The sequence below is a fragment of the Heptranchias perlo genome, chromosome 20, assembly GCF_035084215.1.
Source record: "Heptranchias perlo isolate sHepPer1 chromosome 20, sHepPer1.hap1, whole genome shotgun sequence".
NCBI lineage: Eukaryota > Metazoa > Chordata > Chondrichthyes > Hexanchiformes > Hexanchidae > Heptranchias > Heptranchias perlo.
The window spans coordinates 11,044,082-11,057,167 of record NC_090344.1 but is presented as its reverse complement, the minus strand read 5'-3'; the positions used below and the strand labels follow the sequence as shown (position 1 = coordinate 11,057,167).

General features: G+C 41.9%; 4 non-coding genes across 4 annotated transcripts; 1 reads left to right on the top strand and 3 right to left on the bottom strand.

Annotated features, from left to right (window-relative positions):
* Window positions 1-626: 626 nt before the first annotated feature.
* On the bottom strand, window positions 627-700 carry trnai-aau (transfer RNA isoleucine (anticodon AAU)). The gene has a single exon. It is a non-coding gene; the product is annotated as a tRNA-Ile (tRNA).
* Window positions 701-2,558: 1,858 nt separating this feature from the next.
* trnap-ugg (transfer RNA proline (anticodon UGG)) lies at window positions 2,559-2,648 on the top strand. Its single transcript is given in 2 exon segments — window positions 2,559-2,594; window positions 2,613-2,648. It is a non-coding gene; the product is annotated as a tRNA-Pro (tRNA).
* Window positions 2,649-3,174: 526 nt separating this feature from the next.
* Window positions 3,175-3,248, bottom strand: trnai-aau (transfer RNA isoleucine (anticodon AAU)). Its single transcript has one exon. It is a non-coding gene; the product is annotated as a tRNA-Ile (tRNA).
* Window positions 3,249-5,498: 2,250 nt separating this feature from the next.
* trnai-aau (transfer RNA isoleucine (anticodon AAU)) lies at window positions 5,499-5,572 on the bottom strand. The gene has a single exon. It is a non-coding gene; the product is annotated as a tRNA-Ile (tRNA).
* Between the last annotated feature and the right edge of the window lie 7,514 nt (window positions 5,573-13,086).

Sequence of the window (13,086 nt, the reverse complement as noted above, 5' to 3'; positions counted from 1 at the left end):
TCTAGCAAGCGGCTCGTTGGTCTAGGGGTATGATTCTCGCTTTGGGCGTTTTTCTAATGGAATATGCGAGAGGTCCCGGGTTCAAATCCCGGTCGAGCCCTGTTATCTCACTGCTTTTTAGTGAAAAGTCACCAATTGGATTCTGACATCTTTGCAGTTGTTCGAATTGAATTATATTTGAGCTCCAGAGGACAAAGTGCAGAAGTTTCCAAGGCGCAACACACACGGAGTAAATAAAATGTCTCAAGATGATGTGGAGATTGAAGCTGAATGTGAATTTACCCCAATTTAGGCGGTCTCATTGATATTAGATGACGGGATCGAGAACCACATATCCATGTTTGCCGATGACACAAAGATAGACAGAATTATAAGCAGTTTGGATGGAAGAATGAGATTACAGAGAGATATCACTAGATTAAGTGAATGGGCAAAACTGCGGCAAATGGATTTCAACGTAAGCAAGTTTGAGGCCGTCCACTTTGGACCTCAAAAAGATAGATCAGAAAACATATTAATGGATGTTACTCCAAAAAATTGACCACATGACATTTTGTGTGGATTCGCTTGTTTCTCAAGTCTGCCAAACTTTTGAAAGTTAACAAAATATTGCAATAGGAACCTTATGGCCCGTACGGGGATCGAACCCGCGACCTTGGCGTTATTAGCACCACGCTCAAACCAAATGAGCTAACCGGCCATGTATACATGTTAGCTTTATGGGCTTACCCGCGTGTTGGGTAGTTTGTGTTTATTTTTACACCATCTGACAGGGTTTTACAACGAATACTGAATAAATCACATCCCTTAAACATTGTTACTTGTTTCTGTATATACTGTCGAGGATGTAGATCAAAATTTACAAACAAAGAGCACTTTAATGTAACAAATTAAATTCCGATCAATATTAGTTTACTAACAATCAACAGCCCATCCATAAAACACTGCCCCGCGATAAAACCTGTGGGCAGGACCCTGAGCTGCTGTGAAAATGATATCGCCGCAACGTGATTCCATCACGCTGCGTTTTGACGTTGAGTCAGATGTCTGTCTGTCTATCTGTCTGTCTGTTTATCCGTCTGATTCTCAGGCCAGGCTTTTTGTTTGCTGGCTGCAGGCCTCGCTCCCCGACTGACTGAACAACTACCGGGCCGTGTGTCAGAATCAATGACTGTGACTGACTGTCTGCCCATTTATGGCCACATTTCTGAGTTCCTGCCATCGCTCTGTGTCGCAGGCCTGTCTCTGTCCCTTCGGATCACAACACACCAACAAGCTTCACGACTGAACGCAGGTTTGGTCAGTCTGTCCTCGCAGGTCTTTCGGAAGCTAATGATTTTGAACTGAATTATTTTTCCTGAGTGACTTGTGAAGTTTTGTTCAGTGATATGTTTGCGAAAGAGAACGGAGGAAATAGTTAGTGTGCAACTCGACATTTCTCTACATCGGAATAGAAAACGTGATTGGATGGATAGAAGAGGTCTGAAAGGATGGCCGATCGGCTGTGGGTGGCACCGAATTCTGCAGTGGCTGCAGTGGTTCATTACCGGTAATGAAAATGAGGTAATATACTACCACAAGCTGCCAGTGAAAATCATTCAATTTCCCAAACTTGACCCACCGAATCAAATGAAGCTCGTGGAAAAGCTACAAGACAACGCCGGTCTATCGGGCATCGTTTGAAGCAACTGGCAGTTTAAAGTGGCATCTAGAGCCATGCAAGTACTGCCATGTGCCGCTGAGATCGCCGAGTGGTTGAAGCGTTAAATTCAAGATCAAATGGAATTTTCCTTCGCAGGTTTGATTTCTGCTCGCTGAATTATTGTTTAAAGATGAATGAACTGGATCTAACTCACTTCATTTATCTCTCTCAGAGCATGAGAGATACTCGAACGTGGCCGGCGCTTTTAATTGGGTGCCCAATGTACTCTTGCAAAATTCAAATACACAAGAAAGAATCTTGCCCAATCTGCAACTAAAATTCTGCTACTTTGCAGAACCACCCATTTATAAGCGACTTTATTTTGATGAATCTCACTATCTCTCCTTGTCTCTTGTCTCGATGTTGTCCCCTGATGGACTTCTCAGGCTTCCTGGAACGGGAAAGGCTGATCGAACCTGCAACACCAGCAGGGAAAGGTAAAGGAAAAAAAAGATTGAGACGGTCGGAAAAGTAAAGGTGCAACCCAGCTGATAAATTCGTAGCTGATGTCTCCACATTTTTGTCTCTTCGCCCTCACAGTGAAAGGAAACAGCAATGTGAGTAAAATATACTCATGGTAGCTTGTATACTCTGACGATGCCGAGACAGATGCCAATGTAGCTTCAGATTAACTAATTCTGAAAAGTATTATTTGAAGAAACAAGTCGTACATTGTAAACGAATTTAGTAAAGAGAGGCTAATATTGGTGACTGGAAATAGGTAGTGTACAACTTGATATTGCTGCAAATAGGAATAGAAAACGAGATTGGGTGGACAGAAGCGGTTGGAAAGGATAGCCGATCGGCTGAAGACTATGGTGAAATTTTAGACCGGCTGCAGGGCTTTCTAGCAAGCGGCTCGTTGGTCTAGGGGTATGATTCTCGCTTTGGGCGTTTTTCTAATGGAATATGCGAGAGGTCCCGGGTTCAAATCCCGGACGAGCCCTGTTATCTCACTGCTTTTTAGTGAAAAGTCACCAATTGGATTCTGACATCTTTGTAGTTGTTCGAATTGAATTATATTTGAGCTCCAGAGGACAAAGTGCAGAAGTTTCCAAGGCGCAACACACACGGAGTAAATAAAATGTCTCAAGATGATGAGGAGATTGAAGCTGAATGTGAATTTACCCCAATTTAGGCGGTCTCATTGATATTAGATGACGGGATCGAGAACCACATATCCAAGTTTGCCGATGACACAAAGATAGACAGAATTATAAGCAGTGTGGATGGAAGAATGAGATTACAGAGAGATATCACGAGATTAAGTGAATGGGCAAAACTGCGGCAAATGGATTTCAACGTAAGCAAGTTTGAGGCCGTCCACTTTGGACCTCAAAAAGATACATCAGAAAACATATTAATGGATGTTACTCCAAAAAATTGACCTCATGACATTTTGTGTGGATTCGCTTGTTTCTCAAGTCTGCCAAACTTTTAAAAGTTACCAAAATATTGCAATTGGAACCTTATGGCCCGTACGGGGATCGAACCCGCGACCTTGGCGTTATTAGCACCACACTCTAACCAACTGAGCTAACCGGCCATGTAGACATCTTAGCTTTATGGGCTTACCCGCGTGTTGGGTAGTTTGTCTTTATTTTTACACCAGCTGACAGGGTTTTACAACGAATATTGAAGAAACCACATCCCTTAAACATTGTTACTTGTTTCTGTATATACTGTCGAGGATGTAGATCAAAATTTACAAACAAAGAGCACTTTAATGTAACAATTTAAATTCCGATCAATATTAGTTTACTAACAATCAACAGCCCATCCATAAAACACTGCCCCGCTATAAAACCTGTGGGCAGGACCCTGAGCTGCTGTGAAAATGATATCACCGCAACGTGATTCCATCACGCTGCGTTTTGACGTTGAGTCAGATGTCTGTCTGTCTATCTGTCTGTCTGTTTATCCGTCTGATTGGGTCTCGGCCTTATTCTCAGGCCAGGCTTTTTGTTTGCTGGCTGCAGGCCTCGCTCCCCGACTGACTGAACAACTACCGGGCCGTGTGTCAGAATCAATGACTGTGAATGACTGTCTGCCCATTTATGGCCACGTGATTGGATGGATAGAAGAGGTCTGAAAGGATGGCCGATCGGCTGTGGGTGGAACCGAATTCTGCAGTGGCTGCAGTGGTTCATTACCGGTAATGAAAATGAGGTAATATACTACCACAAGCTGCCGGTGAAAATCATTCAATTTCCCAAACTTGACCCACCGAATCAAATGAAGCTGCTGGGAAAGCTACAAGACAACGCCGGTCTATCGGGCATCGTTTGAAGCAACTGGCAGTTTAAAGTAGCATCGACAGCCATGCAAGTACTGCCATGTGCCGCTGCGATCGCCGAGTGGTTGAAGCGTTAAATTCAAGATCAAATGGAGTTTTCCTTCGCAGGTTTGATTTCTGCTCGCTGAATTATTGTTTAAAGATCCGTTCAATGCTCAAATGAATGAACTGGATCTAACTCACTTCATTTATCTCTCTCAGAGCATGAGAGATACTCGAGCGTGGCCGGCGCTTTTAATTGGGTGCCCAATGTACTCTTGCAAAATTCAAATACACAAGAAAGAATCTTGCCCAATCTGCAACTAAAATTCTGCTACTTTGCAGAACCAACCATTTATAAGCGACTTTATTTACATGAATCTCTCTATCTCTCCTTGTCTCTTGTCTCTATGTTGTCCCCTGATGGACTTCTCAGGCTTCCTGGAACGGTAAAGGCTGATCTAACCTGCAACACCAGCAGGGAAAGGTAAAGGAAAAAAAGACTGAGACGGTCGGAAAAGTAAAGGTGCAACCCAGCTGATACATTCGTAGCTAATGTCTCCACATTTTTGTCTCTTCGCCCTCACAGTGAAAGAAAACAGCAATCTGAGTAAAATATACTTATGATAGCTTGTATACTCTGACGATGCCGAGACAGATGCCAATGTAGCTTCAGATGAACTAATTCTGAAAAGTATTATTTGAAAAAACAAGTCGTACATTGTAAACGAATTGAGTAAAGAGATGCTAATATTGGTGACTGGAAATAGGTCGTGTACAACTTGATATTGCTGTATTTTGGAATAGAAAACGAGATTGGGTGGACAGAAGCGGTTGGAAAGGATGGCCGATCGGCTGAAGACTATGGTGAAATTTTAGACCGGCTGCAGGGCTTTCTAGCAAGCGGCTCGTTGGTCTAGGGGTATGATTCTCGCTTTGGGCGTTTTTCTAATGGAATATGCGAGAGGTCCCGGGTTCAAATCCCGGTCGAGCCCTGTTATCTCACTGCTTTTTAGTGAAAAGTCACCAATTGGATTCTGACATCTTTGCAGTTGTTCGAATTGAATTATATTTGAGCTCCAGAGGACAAAGTGCAGAAGTTTCCAAGGCGCAACACACACGGAGTAAATAAAATGTCTCAAGATGATGTGGAGATTGAAGCTGAATGTGAATTTACCCCAATTTAGGCGGTCTCATTGATATTAGATGACGGGATCGAGAACCACATATCCAAGTTTGCCGATGACACAAAGATAGACAGAATTCATAGCAGTGTGGATGGAAGAATGAGATTACAGAGAGATATTACTAGATTAAGTGAATGGGCAAAACTGCGGCAAATGGATTTCAACGTAAGCAAGTTTGAGGCTGTCCACTTTGGACCTCAAAAAGATACATCAGAAAACATATTATTGGATGTTACTCCAAAAAATTGACCTCATGACATTTTGTGTGGATTCGCTTGTTTCTCAAGTCTGCCAAACTTTTAAAAGTTACCAAAATATTGCAAATGGAACCTTATGGCCCGTACGGGGATCGAACCCGCGACCTTGGCGTTATTAGCACCACACTCTAACCAACTGAGCTAACCGGCCATGTAGACATCTTAGCTTTATGGGCTTACCCGCGTGTTGGGTAGTTTGTCTTTATTTTTACACCAGCTGACAGGGTTTTACAACGAATATTGAAGAAACCACATCCCTTAAACATTGTTACTTGTTTCTGTATATACTGTCGAGGATGTAGATCAAGATTAACAAACAAAGAGCACTTTAATGCAACAAATTAAATTCCCATCAATATTATTTTACTAACAATGAACAGCCCATCCATAAAACACTGCCCCGCTCTAAAGCATGTGGGCAGGACCCTGAGCTACTGTGAAAATGATATCACCGCAACGTGATTCTATCACGCTGCGTTTTGACGTTGAGTCAGATGTCTGTCTGTCTATCTGTCTGTCTGTTTATCCGTCTGATTGGGTCTCGGCCTTATTCTCAGGCCAGGCTTTTTGTTTGCTGGCTGCAGGCCTCGCTCCCCGACTGACTGAACAAATACCGGGCCGTGTGTCAGAATCAATGACTGTGACTGACTGTCTGCCCATTTCTGGCCACATTTCTGAGTTCCTGCCTTCGCTCTGTGTCGCAGGCCTGTCTCTGTCCCTTAGGATCACAACACACCCACAAGCTTCACGACTGAACGCAGGTTTGGTCAGTCTGTCCTCGCAGGTCCTTCGGAAGCTAATGATTTTGAACTGAATTATTTTTCCTGAGTGACTTGTGAAGTTTGGTTCAGTGATATGTTTGCGAAAGAGAACGGAGGAAATAGTTAATGTGCAACTCGACATTTCTCTACATCGGAATAGAAAACGTGATTGGATGGATAGAAGAGGTCTGAAAGGATGGCCGATCGGCTGTGGGTGGCACCGAATTCTGCAGTGGCTGCAGTGGTTCATTACCGGTAATGAAAATTAGGTAATATACTACCACAAGCTGCCAGTGAAAATCATTCAATTTCCCAAACTTGACCCACCGAATCAAATGAAGCTGCTTGGAAAGCTACAAGACATCGCCGGTCTATCGGGCATCGTTGGAAGCAACTGGCAGTTTAAAGTAGCATCTACAGCCATGTAAGTACTGCCATGTGCCGCTTCGATCGCCGAGTGGTTGAAGCGTTAAATTCAAGATCAAATGGAGTTTTCCTTCGCAGGTTTGATTTCTGCTCGCTGAATTATTGTTTAAAGATCCGTTCAATGCTCAAATAAATGAACTGGATCTAACTCACTTCATTTATCTCTCTCAGAGCATGAGAGATACTCGAGCGTGGCCGGCGCTTTTAATTGGGTGCCCAATGTACTCTTGCAAAATTCAAATACACAAGAAAGAATCTTGCCCAATCTGCAACTAAAATTCTGCTACTTTGAAGAACCACCCATTTATAAGCGACTTTATTTACATGAATCTCTCTATCTCTCCCTGTCTCTTGTCTCTGTGTTGTCCCCTGATGGACTTCTCAGGCATCCTGGTACGGTAAAGGCTGATCTCACCTGCAACACCAGCAGGGAAAGGTAAAGAAAAAAAAGACCGAGACGGTAGGAAAATTAATGGTGCAACCCACCTGATAAATTCGGAGCTAATTTCTCCACATTTATGTCTCTTCGCCCTCACAGTGAAAGAAAACAGCGTTGTAAGTGAAGTACACTGATGGTCACTTATATTCTATGACGATGCCGAGACAGATGACAATGTAGCTTCAGATTAACGAATTCTGAAAAGTCTTATTTGATAAAACAAGTCGTTCATTGGAAACGAATTTAGTAAAGAGAGAATAATATTGGTGACTGGAAATAGTTAGTGTAAAACTTGATATTGCTGCACATCGGAATAGAAAACGAGGTTGGATGGACAGAAGCGGTTTGAAAGGATGGCCAATCGGCTGAAGACGGTGGTGAAATGTTAGACTGGCTGTTTGTCAAGCGGCTCGTTGGTCTAGGGGTATGATTCTCGCTTAGGGTGTTTCAACTACGTGAATATGTGAGAGGTCCCAGGTTCAAATCCCGGACGAGCCCTTTTCTGAGTGAGAAGTCACCGATTGGATTTTGACATCTTTGCAGTTGTGAGATTTGAACTCCAGAGGACAGAGTGCAGAAGTTTCCAAGGCGCAGCACACGCGGAGCAAATAAAATGTCTCAAGATGATGTGGAGATTGAAGCTGAATGTGAATTTACCCGAGTTTGAGCGGTCTGATTGATGTTCGATGACGGGATGGAGAATCACATGTCCAAGTTTGCCGATGACAGAATTATCAGCAGTGTGGATGGAAGAATGAGATCACAGAGAGGTATTACTAGATTCAATGAATGAGTAAAACTGTGGCAAATGGATTTCAATGTTGGCAAGTGTGAGGCCATCCACTTTGGACCGAAAAATGTTACATCAGAATAGTTTATAATTGGTGAATTGCTCGAAACTCATGAGGTCCAAAGGGACTTTGGGGTCTATGTACATACATCATTAAACTGTCATGGACAGGTACAGGAAAAAGTCAAATGGAATGTTGGCCTTTGTATCTGGAGGGTTAGAATACAAGGGGTTACAAGTCATGCTTCAGCTCTACAAAGTTCCTGTTTGGACCAAACCTGGAGTACTGTGATCAGTTCTGAGCACCTTCGGAGCGATATATTGGCCTTGGAGGGAGTGAAGCATAGATTTACCAGAATGGTATCTGGATTCCAAGCGCTAAATTATGAGGAGAGATTACACAAACGAGGGTTGTTGTGGGGAAAATGCTGGAGTCTATAATTAAGTATAGGGTGACTGAACACCTCGAGAATTTACAGTTAATCAGAGAGAGCCAGCATGGATTTGTGAAAGGTAGGTCGTGCCTGACAAACCTGATTGAATTTTTTGAAGAGGTGACTAATTTAGTGGACAAGGGACTGTCAATGGATGTTATTTATATGGACTTCCAGAAGGCATTTGATAAGGTCCCTCATAAAAGACTGTTAGCTAAGATAGAAGGCCATGGAATCGAAGGAAAAGTACGGACTTGGTTAGGAAGTTGGCTGAGCGAAAGGCGACAGAGAGTAGGGATAATGGGTAGGTACTCACATTGGCAGGATGTGACTAGTGGAGTCCAGCAGGGATCTGTCTTGGGGCCTCAATTATTCACAATATTTATTGACGACTTAGGTGAAGGCATAGAAAGTCTCATATCTAAGTTTGCCGATGACACAAAGATTGTTGCATTGTAAGCAGTGTAGATGAAAACATAAAATTACAAAGCGATGTTGATCGATTAAGTGAATCGGCAAAACTGTGGCAAATGGAATTCAATGCAGACAAATGTGATGTCATCCACTTTGGATCAAAAAAGGATAGAACAGGGTACTTTCTAAATGGTAAAAAGTTAAAAACAGTGGATGTCCAAGGGACTTAAGGGTTCAGGTACATAGATCATTGAAGTGTCATGAACAGAAGCAGAAAATAACCAATAAGGCTAATGGAATGCTGGCATTCATATCGAGAGGACTAGAGTACAAGGGGGCAGAAGTTATGCTGCAGCTATACAAAAGTCTGGTTATACCTGGAGTATTGTGTGCAGTTCTGGGCACCGCACCTTCGGAAGGACATTTTGGCCTTGGAGGGAGTGCAGCGTAGGTTTACTAGAATGATACCCGGACTTCAAGTGTTAAGTTCCGAGGAGAGATTACACAAATTGTGGTTGCATTCTCTCGAGATTCGAAGGTTAAGGGGTGATCTGATCGAAGTTTATAAGGGGAACAGATAGGGTGGATAGAGAGAAACTATTTCCACTGATTGGGGATTCTCGGAGTAGATGGCTCAGTCTAAAAATTAGCGCCAGACCTTTCAGGAGAGAGATTCGAAAACATTTCTATACACAAAGGGTGGTAGAACTTTGGAACTCTCTTCCGCAAACGGCAAGTAATACTAGCTCAATTGCTAAATTTAAATCTGTGATAGACAGGTTTTTTTTGGTAACCAAAGGTATTAAGGGATATGGGCCAAAGGCAGGTATATGGAGTTAGATCACAGATCAGCCATGATCTTATCAAATGGCAGAGCAGGAACGAGGGACTGAATGGCCTATTCATGTTCCTATGTTGCATTCCCTGAAGTTCAGAAGAGTAAGGGGTGATTTGATCGAAGTTTCAAGATATTAAGGGGAACTGAAGGGGTAGATGGAGAGAAACTATTTCCGCTGGTTGGGGAGTCTAGGATTAGGGAACATCGCCTAAAAATTAGAGCCAGGACTTTCAGGAGTAAAGTTAGGAAACACTTCTGCACGCAAAGGTTGGTAGAAGTTTGGAACACGGTTCAGCAAACGGCAGTTGAAGCTAGCTCAATTGTTAATTTTAAATCTGAGATTGATAGGTTTTTGTTAACCGAAGGTACTAAGAGATATGGGGCTGAGGCGGTTATCGGGAGTTAGGTCACAGGTCAGCCATTTTTTAAATATTCATGGGATGTGGGCATCGCTGGCAAGGCCAGCATTTATTGTGCATCCCTAACTGCCGTTGAGAAGGTGGTCGTGAGCCGTCATCTTCAACCGCTGAAGTCCGTGTGGTGAAGGTTCTCCCACAGTGCTGTTAGGTTTGGAGTTCCAGGATTTTTACCCAGTGACGACGAGGGAACAGCGATATATTTCCAAGTCGGGACGGGGTGTGAATTGCAGAGGAACGTGCAGGCGGTTTTGTCCCCATGTGCCTGCTGCTCTTTTCCTTCTAGGTGGTAGAGGTCGCGGGTTTGGGACGTGCTGTCGAAGAGGCCTTGGCGAGTTGCTGCAGTCCACCCTGTGGATGGTACACACTGTAGCCACTGTGCACCGGTGGTGAAGGGAGTGAATGTTTATTGTGGAGGATGAGGTGCCAATCAAGCGGGCTGCTTTGTCCTGGATGGTGTCGAGCTTCTTGAGTGTTGTTGGAGCTGTACCCATCCAGGCAAGTGGAGATTATTCCATCACCTTCATGACTTATGCCTTGTCGATGGTGGAAAGGCTTTGGAGAATGAGGAGGTGATTCACTCGCCAGAGAATACCTAGCCGCTGACCTGCTCTTGTCGCCAGAGTATTTATGTGGTTGGTCCAGTTAAGTTTCTGATCCGTTGTCACCCCCAGGATGTTGATTTGAGTGATTCTGCGATGGTAATGTCGTTGAAAGTCAAGGCGAGGTGGTTAGAAAGTCTCTTCACTGGCACTTGTCTGGCGCGAATGTTACTTGCCACTTATGAGCCCAAGCCTGGATGTTGTCCAGGTCTTGCTGCACGCGGGCTCGGACTGCTTCATTATCTGAGGGGTTGCGAATGGAACTGAACACTGTGCAATCATCAGCGAACATCCCCATTTCTGACGTTATGATGGAGGGAAGGAATTGATGAAGCAGCTGAAGATGGTTGGGCCTAGGACACTGCCCTGAGGAACTCCTGCAGCAATGTCCTGGGGCTGAGATGATTGGCCTCCAACAAACTCTACCATCTTCCTTTGTGCTCGGTATGACTCCAGCCACTGGAGAGTTTTCACCCTGATTCCCATTGACTGCAAATTTACTCGGGCTTCTTGATGTCACACTCGGTCAAATGCTGCCTTGCTGTCAAGGCAGTCACTTTTACCTCACCTCTGGAATTCAGCTCTTTTGTCCATGGTAGGACCAAGGCTGTCATGAGATCTGGAGCCTATTTGTCCTGGTGGAACCCAAACTGAGCATCGGTGAGCAGGTTATTGGTGGGTTCGTGCCGCTTTATAGCGCTGTCGACGACACCTTCCATCACTTTGCTGATGATTGAGAGCAGACTGATGGTGCGGCAATTGGCCGGATTCGATTTGTTCTGCTTTTTGTGGACTGAATTGCGGAACAGACTCGATTGGCGAGATGACCGACTCCTGATCCCGTGTTCCTCATTGGTGCAGAATTTGGAACGATCCTGCATTGGCCAGGTATCAAGCTCGAATCGCATGATAAGCAGGCGAGAATTCAATGCCAATACCACCAATCCTCCCATGGCCATTTGCTGCATGTGTCCGTTTGGAATCCTGTTTGAAAGCACATGCAGTCTGGCGGAGGTACTGTGATCCCCCTCCTCAGTCTGACCCACAGCTGTGCAAGAATTACTTTGTGCAGCTGCAATGGCCTCGTGTTTGAAACGTTGGACTCTCACCCCACTCGGGTTTTCTTGCCCCGGTTTGAATTCTACTCGGTGAGTTACTGTTTAACGATATGTTCAATGTCCAAATGAATAAACTAGAGCTAATTGACCGCGTTTACCTATTTCAAAGCAGGAGAGGCATTCCACCGTGGCGGGCGACCAATGCTTTCTTTCAAGATTTCAAGACACGAGAAGGATTATCTCCCAATTAGCAACTTAAATTCTGCTAGATTGCAGAACCTGGCATTTATACTCTTTGTTTATTTCCTTGCATCTCTGTATCCGTCACTGACTCTGTCTCTTGTCGACAAGTGTTTAATTTTTTACATACATTATTCATGTGTATAATATATTATATAATAATTCATGTGTTTAATTTATTATCTAAATAATTCAATTGTTTAACTTATATAAATAATTCAATAGTTTAACTTAATATATCAATAATTGAATTGTTTAATGTATTATATAATGAAATTGTTTAATTGATTGCATAAATACTTCGTGTTTAATTTATCATATAAATAATTCATTTTTAAAATTTGTTATATCATCAACTGTTTAATTTATTATATAAAGAACACAAGTCTTTAATTTGTTAATACAAAATTCAATTGTTTAATTTCTTTTATAATAATTTGTGTTTAATTTATTATATAAATAATTCAATAGCTTAATTGGTTATCTAAATAATTCAATTGATTAATTTATCATATCAATAATTCAATTGTTTAATTTATTATATAAAGACAAGTGTTTAATTTATTATATAAATAATTCAATTGTTTAATTTACAGTATAAACAATTTAACTGTTTCATTTATTATACAATTTATTCAAGTGTTTATTTTTATATAAACACTTCAAATGTTTAATTATCAAAATAATTAAAATGTTCAATTTATTTTAAAAATAACTCAATAGTTTGTTATATAAATAATTCAATAGTTTCATTTATTATAAAAATAATTCATTAATTTAATTTATAATTGAAATAATTCAATTGGTTTATTTATTATATAAATAATTCAAGTGTATAATTTATTATATAAATAATTCACGTGTTTAATTGTTATAAATAAATTTTAAAATGTAATTATATAATAAATTAAAGGGTTTAATTTATTATACAAATAATTCAATCGTTTAATGTATTATCCAAATAATTCAATTGATAGAATTCTCAGGCTTCCTTGAATGGTGAAAGCTGATCTAACCAGCAACACCAGCTGGCTGAGACGGTAGGAAAAGTAAAGTTAAAACGCAGCTGATGAGTTCGTAGCCAATGTCTCCACATTTATGGAGCTTCAGAGCAATTCATTCAGCAAAGTGTTTCATGATAATGCGAGTCGTACATTCAAAACGAATTTGGTGAAGAGAGGATAATATTGTTGACTTGAAATAATAAGTGTTGAATCTGATATCGCTGCACATCATATATTGTAGAA